This window comes from Triticum aestivum, chromosome 6B (assembly GCF_018294505.1).
Source record: "Triticum aestivum cultivar Chinese Spring chromosome 6B, IWGSC CS RefSeq v2.1, whole genome shotgun sequence".
In the NCBI taxonomy this organism is placed as follows: Eukaryota; Viridiplantae; Streptophyta; class Magnoliopsida; order Poales; family Poaceae; genus Triticum; species Triticum aestivum.
Window position 1 is genome coordinate 230,786,553 of NC_057810.1, and position 12,789 is coordinate 230,799,341.

Consider the following 12,789-nt stretch of genomic DNA (forward strand, 5'->3'; position numbering starts at 1 on the left):
TCTCGATGGAGGTAAAACCCTACTCCTTCTTGATCAATATTGACGATATGGGTAGTACAAGAGTGGATCTACCGCGAGATCAAGGAAGCTAAACCCTAGAAGCTAGCCTATGGTATGATTGTTGTTCGTCCTATGGACTAAAACCCTCCGGTTTATATAGACACCGAAGAGGGCTAGGGTTACACAAAATCGGTTACAATGGTAGGAGATCTACATATCCGTATTGCCAAGCTTGCCTTCCACGCCAAGGAAAGTCCCATCCGGACACGGGACGAAGTCTTCAATCTTGTATCTTCATAGTCTTGGAGTCCGGCCAATGATGATAGTTCGGCTATCCGGACACCCCCTAGTCCAGGACTCCCTCAGTAGCCCTTGAACCAGGCTTCAATGACGATGAGTCTGGCGCGCATATTGTCTTCGGCATTGCAAGGCGGGTTCCTCCTCCGAATAATTCGCAGAAGATTGTGAAGGCCAGGATAGTGTCCGGCTCTGCAAAATAAATTCCACATACCGCCGTAGAGAGAATAATATTTACACAAGCTCAATCTGCTGACGTATTTTGTGGTGTGACATCACACCACCACCAAGCCTTTACATGAATCGTTTTTATTATTCCACCTCAGTGCGTTTAGCAAAGCGGTTTCCTTGGCACGTCTTGTCGAAGCAGAGATCGTGTCCCCTTATTCCGGGATTCTCATCAATATGGATGTGGGTAACCCAACCGCGCCATTGATTGTGGCGCTTGGGAGATAAGCGAGTTTTACCAGGCTAGTGGGGACACATAGTTTCATCCGCCCATATATAAGGGGATAAGGCTCCACCTTTTTACCTTACACCTTCTTCCTCCTTTGCTTATCCATCTCCGCGCACTCGAGCTGCAGCGCCCATGTCCGCACATCTCACCTCAACCTTCTCCAACCATGTCCGGAGCGGGAGGCAAGTGGATGGCCTCCTCCGTTACGGAGGGGCACATCAAGAAGCTGCGCAGCGCCAGATATCTGTCCAGTGACATCGCGCACTGGCTCCTCGACGAGGGGCAGCTCATCCCCACCCCCAGGCCCCATGAGAGGGTGGTATTCCTTCCCCATTTCCTCTGCAGACTGGGCTTCCCACTCCACCTCTTTGTCCGGGGGCTCATGTTCTACTATGGCCTGGATTTCCACGATCTGGCCCCGAATTTCATCCTCAACATCTCGGCGTTTATCGTCGTGTGCGAGGCCTTCCTCTACATCCAGCCCCACTTCAGCTTGTGGCTAAAGACCTTCAATGTCAAGCCGAAGGTTGTGAAGGGCAGCCAAGCGGAGTGCGGAGGCGCCATGGTGGGCAAGATGCCCAACGTCACTTGACTCGAGGGCGCCTTTGTGGAAACCATCAAAGGGTGGCAATCGGGGTGATTCTACATCACCGAGCCGCGTGACCCTGAATGGGCAACGGTCCCCGAATTCAAATCTGGCATCCCCATGCGGCTCACTTCCTGGAAAGAGAAGGGCCAGCTGTGGGGTAGTTCGGAGGAGCTGACCGGACTCCAATCCTGTCTCCAAACCCTGGTGAACAAGAAGCTCAAGCTTGTCAAGGTGATCCAGGTCATGCTCATCCGTCGGATTCTCCCCTGCCAACAGCGAGACTTCAATTTGTGGGAGTTCGATCTGGCATAGCACCAAACCCTGAGTGGCCTCTTCGACACTACGTACGAAGACGCCTGGAGGGTACTGTTCAAGGGAGCCGAGGCCCCCGCATCCGCTACTGAAGATCGCGGATCCAGCTCGCAGCGTCCAGCTGGCGAGGTAACCCATGTTATCCTTTATGGGACACTTGCTTTTCATAGTTTGACTCTATGCGGGATCTGAACTCCCAATACCTTTAAACAGGCCTGGCAGAAGACGTCCGGACAGGTTAACTGTCCGGCTCCCCTTCCAGAAGACCCAGCGGATGCCCGTCTAACAGGGCTGCTGGTCCCGGCAATTTACGTGGTGCCGGAGAAGAAGGCCAAGAATAAGGCCACGGGAACCCGGAGGAGTTCCCGGTGCCATATGTTATCGGATTCATCGTCCGATGACTCCGAGGCGGACTCCTCCCACGAGGACGAGGAGGAGAAGAAATAGGCCTCTCCCCCCAGCGGGGGGAGAGAAGAAGAAGAGGAAGGCCTCCCCAATGGGGGAGGCCGAAGGGTCCAAGAAGGGAAGGACCCTTCCCCCGGAGTGCTCCGCCAACGCCGGCGACAGCGACGAGGAGTGGCCCTCAAGGGCCAAGCCCCTGGCGAGATCGTAAGTATCCGGACTCCTGAATAACTCATAATTTTCTATTTGTCGCATAGCATCTTTTAACGCCGCATACAACCCTGTAGTCCGCCCAAGGATGATCTTCCTGCTTCGTCGAGCGGGTCCTTGGGCAAGTCGGATGTGAATAGCACTTCACTTCCGGCCGCGTCCTCCCCCCGCGACGCTGACGATGGCGAGGTGGGATCCCGGAAAGGGACCCACCGGGAAGAGGAGGCACCTGAGGTGTCGCAGCGCAACCTCCCGGGCTTCGGACCGTACTCCGCACCGGAACCTTCAGTGATTCCGGAGTCCGGCATGCGGCCCCTTCGTAAGAAGGGCAAGATTGTGACGCCGGCGGCCTCCGTCCAACCGGAGGCGCCGGATAACTTGCTGGAGGCGCTCAACGGCGCTTCCATCAAAGAAGAACACCACACTGTCATGAGTGTGGTGATTCAGAAGGTTTAGCTCGCCAAAAGCGGGCTGACCGAAGCCTGCAGCAGCCTTCTAACAGGTTTTGAGGTAAGAGTTTTGAGATATGTAATATAATACCCCATAGACAGTAGCCCCTGATGCTCGGTTCAGTGTTCGGAAATAAAAGCCGGACTGAGGATCTAAAAAGATATACGCAGGAGTCTTAAAAAATATGTCAATATGGGAATGCAGGCTGCGCTGCTGACCTCTGCCGCACTAACTACGGAGGTCAATACCTTGAAGCAGAGCCTCGAGCGGTCCGAGAGCGAGCTCGGCCGTGCCAAGAAGCAGCTCGAGGACAAGGAAGGTGAGTAACACCGTATTAAAGTTGTACCTTATAGAAAAGGATTTGGTTGCAAGAGAAATGACAAGGATAATGTGGGTACTCCAGGGGCTACAAATGAGGTGGCGACCCTGAAGGAGGCGGTGTCCGCTGCCAAACGCGATGCGGCCGCAGAACGCGCCGGGCGAGAGAAGCAGGAGGCGCGGGTGGTGGAGGTACAGCAAGAGCTCCAGGCTCTCGTGGAAAAACATGAGAATTTGGAGCGTGACTCGAAGACTCGAGAGTCCGAGCTTGCGTCGGCTCTTGAGAGCACCAAAGCCGCGAAGGCCGAAGCCCACAAGGCCCTCCAAGAAATCGAGGAATTGAAGAAGATAGCGGCTGGTAAGGCATTCTTCATGCAAAGCAAGCATGTAAGAGTGAATTACCAGTTACTTACCCGAATTCGGAGCTCTCCAGGAGCGTTCGCAGATCTGCCCCGCAGCGTGTCCGACGCTGCCGCTTTCTACAGAGCCGAGGAGGGGAGCTCGACGGAGACGATGTTCTGGTCTCAGTATGCTGAGGTCGGACATCCGGTGCCCCTTAGCGACCAGTTCAAGCAGCTGGTCGAGCTCCACAAGGTGGCCGAACAGGCCATGAAGGGCCTTATAGTTCGGCTATGGCCCAAAGAGGCCATGTCTGGGAGCTACTTTGGCTTGGTGCGGCGGCTGGTGGATGCGTGTCCCTGGGTTGAAGTCATCAAGCACTCCGCCTGCATTGAAGGTGCCCGTCGGGCCCTTGCCCGTGCTAAAGTGCACTGGGGCAAGATGGATGCTGAGAAGCTTGTGATGGACGCGCCACCGTCGGGCAAGGAGTATCGCACACCCGAGATGTATTATAAGGGTGTCCTGAAGGGTGCCCACATTATTGCGGGTGAGTGCTCCAAAGATGTAATATTGGAGTAGACTCGCATTTTGTTATCTTGTGCGCTGAAAACTTTGTTCATATGCGCTAAGCAACGCTTGTTAATTTAAAATATTACCTTCTGTGCGGCCGTTTATCAAATCTCAGAGATGGCAAGTCGTCGGCTTCAGCCCCCATGCCACGAGTGCTGGGGTGTTCGGGATAAACTTGAGCGCTCTTGTTCCCATTTTTTGGTCCATCTAGGGAGGCGCTCAACATAACGAACAAGGTAACCGGACTTATAGTGCTTGAACACTCTCACTTAGCCATAGAATTCTATAATTTTAAATTTCGGCGAAGCCCCTAGTGTTCAGAAGGCCGAATTCGGGGCGCAATCCACGCCTGGGCCGGACAAAGCCGGTTCCTCGCTCTAAGCGGCATAAGTCTTTAGGGACTCAAAAAAACCTCTCGAACAGCGACCGGCTCTCGCCTCATCATGATGGTCAGTTTTAGCTTTCTCCACTAAGGTGCTCGCCCAGCTCAACTGGGGCACAATCGCAGTGGTTCTCCCAGTGCTACCTTAGCCGATATAACGGAACGTAAGGTACCAAAACATGGGAGCCGGGCAAACCCAACTATTGACCCAAGACATGATTTGGAGCCGATGCATATAATGCTATAAGTTTGGGGTGCCGCACTTGTGTAAGTGTTCGAACTTATCACACCATGATGTGGGGAACTTAAGCCCCTGGTGTATTCAGCCATACCAAAGTGTACGGATGCAATCATGTCATAAATGAACATATGTATATAAAAAGGAATGCAATTATAGGCAAAAAGCGGTGCATTGTTTGTTCAAATAATATTGCTGTGAGTGCAGAACGATACAAATAGTGCGGTAAGCAAGGGGTGGAACTATTTAGCATGTCCCCCTCTAGGGGTAGGCTGCAGTATGGTGTATAAAACAGGTATAATGCTCATAATGGAGACCACCTGGATACTCGTCATAGCTTTTCTCCTTTCCTGGCTATTGTATCGTGAGTTCGGCAGGTCTGCTGCCGGACAGGGCCTCTGGTAAATGGAGTCCTGAGGATAAATAAAAAAAGGAAGAAAAAGGATGACACACTTGGGAGCCCCTGGTGTGGTTGAGCCACACTCTGGGCCTGCCGTGGTCGTGCCCCTCCCCCTATGCCCATGGTATCTCCAAAGCGTAATTATGTACGCGAAGTACTGGTTTTGCAATTTTGCAAGGGCTGGGGTTGGGGCCGCATTGCTACGCGTGCTCGAAACGTGCCAGGTGGTCTTGTTGTAGGTTACCCCGGGGGCGCTTGGCGGTGTCCGGTCTCTTAACGGCCGGACTCGAGAATTGCCTTAAGAGGCTGCTCTGCACTTCTTCCGCGAGGGCCGCTGTGTGTTCCTCCGTTCGGAGGGAGAGTTCAGTGTTTCCGTTGACTGTGATGACTACTCGAGGGCCTGGCATCTTGAGCTTGAGGTATGCGTAGTGCAGCACCGCATTGAACTTTGCAAACGCGGTTCGTCAGAGCAGTGCATGATAGCCGCTGCGGAACAGAACTATGTCGAAGATCAACTCCTTGCTTCGGAAGTTATCCGGGGATGCGAAGACCACTTCCAGTGTAACCGAGCATGTACAACTGGCCTCTACACCTGGTATGATGCCCTTGAAGGTCGTCTTTGTGGGTTTAATCCTTGAGGGGTCTATGCCCATTTTGCGCACTGTATCCTGGTAAAGCAGGTTCAGGCTTCTGTCGCCGTCCATTAGGACTCTAGTGAGGTGAAATCCATCGACGATTGGGTCTAGAACCAATGCGGCGAACCCGCCATGGCGGATGCTGGTGGGGTGGTCCCTTCGATCAAAAGTGATCGGACAGGAGGACCATGGGTTGAACTTTGGGGCGACTGGCTCCATCGCGTATACGTCCCTGAGTGCACGCTTCCGCTCCCTTTTGGGTATGTGGGTTGCGTATATCATGTTCACCGTCCGCACTTGTGGGGGGAAACCCTTCTGTCCTCTATTGTTCGGCGGTCGGGTCTCTTCCTCGTCATCGCTATGCAGCCCCTTGTCATTGTTTTCGGCAATTAACTTGCCTGCCTGCTTGAATACCCAACAATCCTTGTTGGTGTGGTTAAGTTGGCTTTTCGGGGGTGTCGTGTATCTGGCACGAGCGGTCGAGTATTCGGTCCAAATTGGACGGACCCGGAGTAGTTCTTTTTAATGGCTTTTTCTGCTGACCGGGTTTGGAGCCTCTGAATCCGGCGTTGACTGCCGTATCCTTAGTATTATCGCCGTTAGTGCGGCGTTTTTGCTTGCTGCGACGTGACCTGCCATTGCGGTCCTTGGTATCCGGACTGCCAGGATTTTTGTTGAGGTTGTTACTGCGGGCTAGCCAGCTGTCCTCTCCCGCGCAGAAGCGGGTCATGAGTGATGCGAGGGCTGCCATGGATTTCGGATTTTCCTGTCCTAGGTTCCGGGCAAGCCACTCGTCGCGGATGTTGTGTTTGAAGGCTGCAAGGGCCTCTACATCCGGGCAGTCGACGATTTGATTTTTCTTGGTTAAGAACCTTGTCCAGAATTGTCTGGCCGATTCGTCTGGCTGCTGAATTATGTGGCTTAGGTCAACAGCGTCTGGTGGTCGCACATATGTGCCCTGGAAGTTATCAAGGAATGCGGCTTCCAGGTCCTCCCAACACCCAATTGATTCTGCTGGAAGGCTGTTAAGCCAATGCCGAGCTGGGCCTTTAAGCTTGAGTGGGAGGTATTTGATGGCGTGAAGATTGTCGTCGCGGGCCATGTGGATATAAAGGAGGTAGTCTTCGATCCAAACCGCGAGGTCTGTTGTGCCATCGTAGGATTCAATGTTCACGGGTTTAAATCCTTCGAGGATTTGATGATCCATTACTTCATCTGTGAAGCATAGTGGGTATGCGGCGCCTCTATATTGGGCTATATCATGACGTAGCTCAACCGAGCTTTGTCTACTGTGTTCGGCCCTGCCGGAATTACTGTATCCGGCGCGACGGTTGTCGTCGCGTGTCGTGGGGCGCCCACGCGATCCGTAGACCGATCTTGATTGTCTTGCCTTATCCTCCAATATGTCTCTCAAGTCCGGCGCATTCCCCTGTGGCTTTGTACTTTTCGAGCGATGCCGGGGTACGGCTTTAGTGGAAGGCCTAGAGGCCTCTATGTCGCGGCCACGAGGTGGCCGGTCGGCCGTATTGTGCGCTGGTGATGTAGGTTTATATGCTTCCTCCTCTAATCGGGGCAGCAGCTTGCGCTAGGGTAGATTTTGGAGGGGCGTTCGAGTTCATGCTCTTCGGCCGCAAGGACTTTGGTCCATCTGTGGGCTAGCAGATCTTGATCAGCTCTAAGTTGTTGCTGCTTTTTCTTGAGGCTGCTCGCCGTGGCCATAAGCCTGCGTTTAAAATGCTCTTGTTCGACGGGATCCTTAGGCACGATGAATTCGTCGTCATCGAGGCTTGCCTCGTCTCCGGAGGGAGGTATGTAATTATCGTCCTCTACCTCTTCGTCTGCCGCTCTCTCGTGAGGGCTGGCTTCTCCGTCCTCCTGTGCTGAATCTTGCTGGAGGGGGTTGTCTTCAGCACTGTCCGGGGTGTTATTGTCTCCGGTGCGGGAATCTCCATTCTTGCTGTGGCGGGATCTAGAGCGGCGCCGCTGACGCCGGCGCTTAGGCTGTTTCTTGGAGGGGTCTTCCTCCATTGTTCCTTCGCCATTCCCATCCTTTGGGATGACCACCATGTATATGTCGTATGAAGAGGTGGCTTTCCAGTGCCCAGTAGGTGCTGGTTCTTGGTCATCTTCGGCATCGTCGTCCATACTGTCGATGTCTTCGGAGTCGACGTCTAGCATGTTGGTTAGATCGTCGACAGTGGCTACAAAGTGGGTGGTGGGTGGGCTTTGAATTTCTTCGTCGTCCGCATCCCAACCGTCCTGACCGCAGTGCGGCCAGGGCTCTCCTGATAACGAGAGATGCTTTAGTGAATTCAGGATGTCGCCGAAGGGCGAGTGCTGAAAGATGTCCGCAGCTGTGAACTCCATGATCGGCGCCCAATCGGATTCGATTGGCAGGGGCGCGGGAGGTTCGGAGTCCGGCGAGGAGTCCGGCACCTCGGAGTCACGAGCTTCACAAGGGACATGATCGGTATTTGGCTCCATCGCCGTAGAGGTAGCAGCCCCCGAGGAGGTGTCCTGCCACCCGTTCTCGATCGATGCAGTCGGCTCCGAGTTAAGGGTCGGAGCAGACTCTTGTGCGGCCTCCAGGGCACTATCCGGCAGCAGAGCTAAATCATGCCCATCGAGATAGTGCGGCGCACTCGGCTGTGGCTCGAATCCGTCGAAGATCAAGTCCCCGCGGATGTCGGCCATGAAGTCAAACTTCCAAATCTGACCTGATGGCCATGGGCGTAGCTTTCGATCTGCTCCAGATGGCCAAGCGAATTGGCCCACAGTGCAAAGCCGCCGAATACGAAGATCTGTCCGGGGAGAAAAGTCTCACCCTGGATCGTGTCATTGTTGATGATTGAAGGAGCCATCGGGCCTATAGGTGACGACATAGAGGAACTCTCAATGAAAGCACCAATGTCGGTGTCAAAACCGGCGGATCTCAGGTAGGGGGTCCCGAACTGTGCGTCTAGGCGGATGGTAACAGGAGACAAGGGACACGATGTTTTTACCCGGGCCCTCTCGATGGAGGTAAAACCCTACTCCTGCTTGATTTATATTGATGATATGGGTAGTACAAGAGTGGATCTACCACGAGATCAAGGAGGCTAAACCCTAGAAGCTAGCCTATGGTATGATTGTTGTTCGTCCTATGGACAAAAACCCTCCGATTTATATAGACATCGGAGAGGGCTAGGGTTACACAAAGTCGGTTACAATGGTAGGAGATCTACATATCCGTATTGCCAAGCTTGCCTTCCACACCAAGGAAAGTCTCATCCAGACACGGGACGAAGTATTCAATCTTGTATCTTCATAGTCTTGGAGTCCGGCCAATGATGATAGTTCGGCTATCCGGACACCCCCTAGTCCAGGACTCCCTCACTTTGTGTTGTCTGTTCATGTAATCAATCAAACCATTTGTTTTAGAGATCATGTAATAATTTTTTTTGGTTTGTAATTTTATTTGAGCACAAGTGTGTATTAATTGATAAGACTCGGAGACATTTCATTTGGATTGCTGTGCCAGACCTACAAATATGCCAATCGGGCTGAATGTGCATTCAGCAATAGTAGTAGTATAGATGGACCATGGCACGCATCGGAAAGGGCCAAGATGCTGGCTAAAAAAAGATGTTGTTGTAGCCAAAAAAAATACAGCGGCCTGGCTTATGTATGTTAGTTGATATTATTGATCCATATAATCTATAAGTGTTTATATGTCTGTTAGTTCTGTACATTCTTGGTTGATTGACTCGGTACTTGAATCTTGATACATCGCTTGTGTACAATCTAAATGGGAGTACACATTATGTTGCGTGTGACATTTGAGTTGGACATGAAGTATTCCAAATATTTGAATTCACCTGAAACTGGATACTAGTTTCTGAATTTGAGTATCGGCATTTGTGAACCATATTCATATATGACAGTGGAATACATATTTGTCGTCCTTTCGAAGATATATAAAAACACATAGAACGATTTATAAAGATTCATATAGGAATACAAAATGGATTCGAATTTAGTTGCCAGGGTAAACGTGGATGCTTATTGTCCCAAAATTCGAAAGAAGCTGCAAAATGTCCACTCCCACATCGGTTGCCCGAAGCCAAGTGTTTGGGAGATGGAAATTACTGTCTACCCATTACATGGACAATCCATCGGCCTGATTTCCACTGCTCTAAATAGGGGTAGGTTAGTAACTTCAATTAGACATGACACGACCGCCTCTGAGCCCATTCTGACACGGTGGGCGTCAAACATGGGCGGGAAACACATTTGATTCAAGCTCGTCCGAAAGACCTCTGTTTCTCCCTCCATTCCCCATTCATACACGGTGGGCGGCAAAACAAACTCGACTCGGCCGAAATCGATGTAGGCAAATATTTTCAATAGGGGCAGGTTTGTAACTTCACTCAGACATGACACAACCGCCCTACCTGTCAGCCCCGTTCATACACCATGGGCGCCAACCACCCTCTCCTCGCCCGAAATCGCTCTGGGCAAATATTGGAGAGATGCGAGATTACCGTCCTATCCCCAACCGACGAAACGTCCAAATTTTAAACGAGGGCTAAGTTCGTAACTTTCCCATATTTCAGACAGGCGTGTCCCAAAAACATGGTTCCCCCTACCTCTCCCTCCATTTTCCCATTCATACACCGTCCGTGCTAGAACACCCCATCCCCACACCAGCCTCCGTCCGCCACCCCATCCATCGCTGCTGTCCTCCACCACATCCATCGCCACCGTCCTCCACCATGCCGGAGCGCCTACCAAGACCGCGTCGTCCACTGCTAGAGATGGACGTTTCTCATCCACGACGACGGACCAACAGCCTTGCATCACGTCCTCTCGCTTCATCGGCGCCATCGTCCTCTTTGTCGGGGCCGCTCACACGACCTTCTCTTCCACTACAATAGGACTTATCCCCCGATGCACCCATCTACCGTCGCAGATCTGCTTCAACGCCACCGATAGCCATCACACCCCCGATGCCTACACGGCGCCGCAAGAGAGGTGGTACTTCATATCTCCTCAACTTTTTGATCTCAACCAGAAAATAGATCTTAACTTGGTTACTCTACTTTCTTTTCAGCTCTTAGAATTTAGTTCTTAGTTCGAAGCAAACAATGGATGCTAAATATCATTTCTCTGGTTTGGAGCTTCAAATCTGCCATGGCACAGCCATAATATGGTTAAATCGATCATGCTTAGGGTTTAATTGATCATATTGGTTCCGTGGTGGTTTCTTTAATAGAAATCAGAGGGAAAACCCTCTTTTGCTACAAAATATGCTTAGAGTTTTCCCTTTTTATGATCACTATATGATCAGAATACGTGGTTCGTGTCACAATAACACTGCTCCACGCATCAAGCTAAACAAGGTTAGATGTTCAAATACGAATCTGATATTATTAAAATAGAGTTGTTTAATTGGTCAGCTAAATTTTCCTAAATTAGTTTCGAAAATGCATGTTCTCCGCTCGGGTGTGTATCTCTACAGGGTGCCCATGGTGGGCCGGCCCACCCTGGGATTTTGGGTCGTCCCAGGCCCCGATTCCCCTCTGTTCTGCTGCGCGCTTCCGATCTCTACTCGCCCCCAGCCGCCTGCCTCGCCGGTGACTTGCCGTCCCCGGACGGCATGACTCTAGGAGGAGACGTCGGACTAACAGGAGGCCAGGACTAACATTAGGGTTTGTTGTGTGCTCAGTGCTACCTACACTTAATGGTTCAGATGTATTTCGGTAATCTTTAGTACCTCTAATGTTCACAGGGTTTTCAAAATTCCGGCCCTCGGAACAGAAACTAGTCATTTTGGATTGTTGGTCGTAGTGACATTGACCCAGATTACTACTGCAAGCCAGGTTTGTTGACAATTTTACTTGTCTTTCTTACTCATTGATATAATATCGAATTATTCACATCGATTAGTTGCAAACAATAAGTGCTAGACAAACTTCTTCATTCAGATTTTGGAGGGTCTCTTACTGCAGTTACAATTCTGCATACTTGTCCTAATAAGCTCACAAGTAAATGATTGATTCACTACATCTATGCTTGCCTTGTCATATTAGTTGTCAATATTCTTTTACGGTGGACCACCCTGTTTCTAAATACTGGAACCGTAGACCTGAGTGAATAGTATTTCTTTATGTGATCTCTTCCATCATGTGTGGGTAACGGACACTGCGTTGTATAGAAAGAAAGTGTCATTTCCACCTTTTACATAGGTTTTGATCTTTTACATGGAATACAATCTGCCTACTTGCTTTGTGTTGCACTACCAACACTCCACCCTTGAAGCTAAACATTACACCACTCATAATTGCTTAGTTTATTTATTCAAATACGAATTTCATATGATTCCAATGTTCCTACTTCAGTTTTGAAATGTGTGCCTGCCTGTTATAGAGACATGAGGGGTTTGTATTTCTGTGTGTGGTCTGGTCAGCACGGTTCAGGAGGTAAACTTTGCATATGCAGGGGTTTATAGGGAGACACTCTCCGAGTTGAATCCGCAATGCATTCCATAGATAATCTAACTACTTTTTATGTTTTCATGAATCGCAGATTCTGAACAGCATCATAATGATTATGAGCTTGCGCGCATGAAAAGAATAAAGCAGAACAATGCCATGGCTGTCAAACTTGGCATTAAGGGACTGAAATCAAGTCTGGATGCAATGCAATGCAAACTCTCTCCACCTATAGATTCATGCTCAGAATATGATCCTAACAGTGATTCTGAGCTACAGGGAGACCTAAGTCAATGTAGCTCCCTAGTGGAGGAGTCAGAGGAAGATGCCCTATCTTATTCACCCATCAAGGTACTTGCTCTAACTTTCCAAGGTTACATTGCTCGCACATATCTTGCAACTGATGCTTTGCATTGCTTCTACTTTGTTGAAATGCCATTAGCTTAGTTTACACATCGTATATGTGAATACGCCCTGCCTATCCATTTTCAGTACATATTCCATCTGTCATCATACCATATTTATCCATTCAAATGTTGTTCTTGTGTATCAGACATTCAAAAGGAAGAGGGCGATTGCTGATCGTGGAGGAGCACAAGCAAAGTATTTGGAAAAGGTAGTGGCACCTGATAAATCAAATAGCCCATTAGGTGTAGTTGCAATATCACCTGACCCACAAAATACCCCAACTCTAGCAGACTCTAGCCCTACTACACT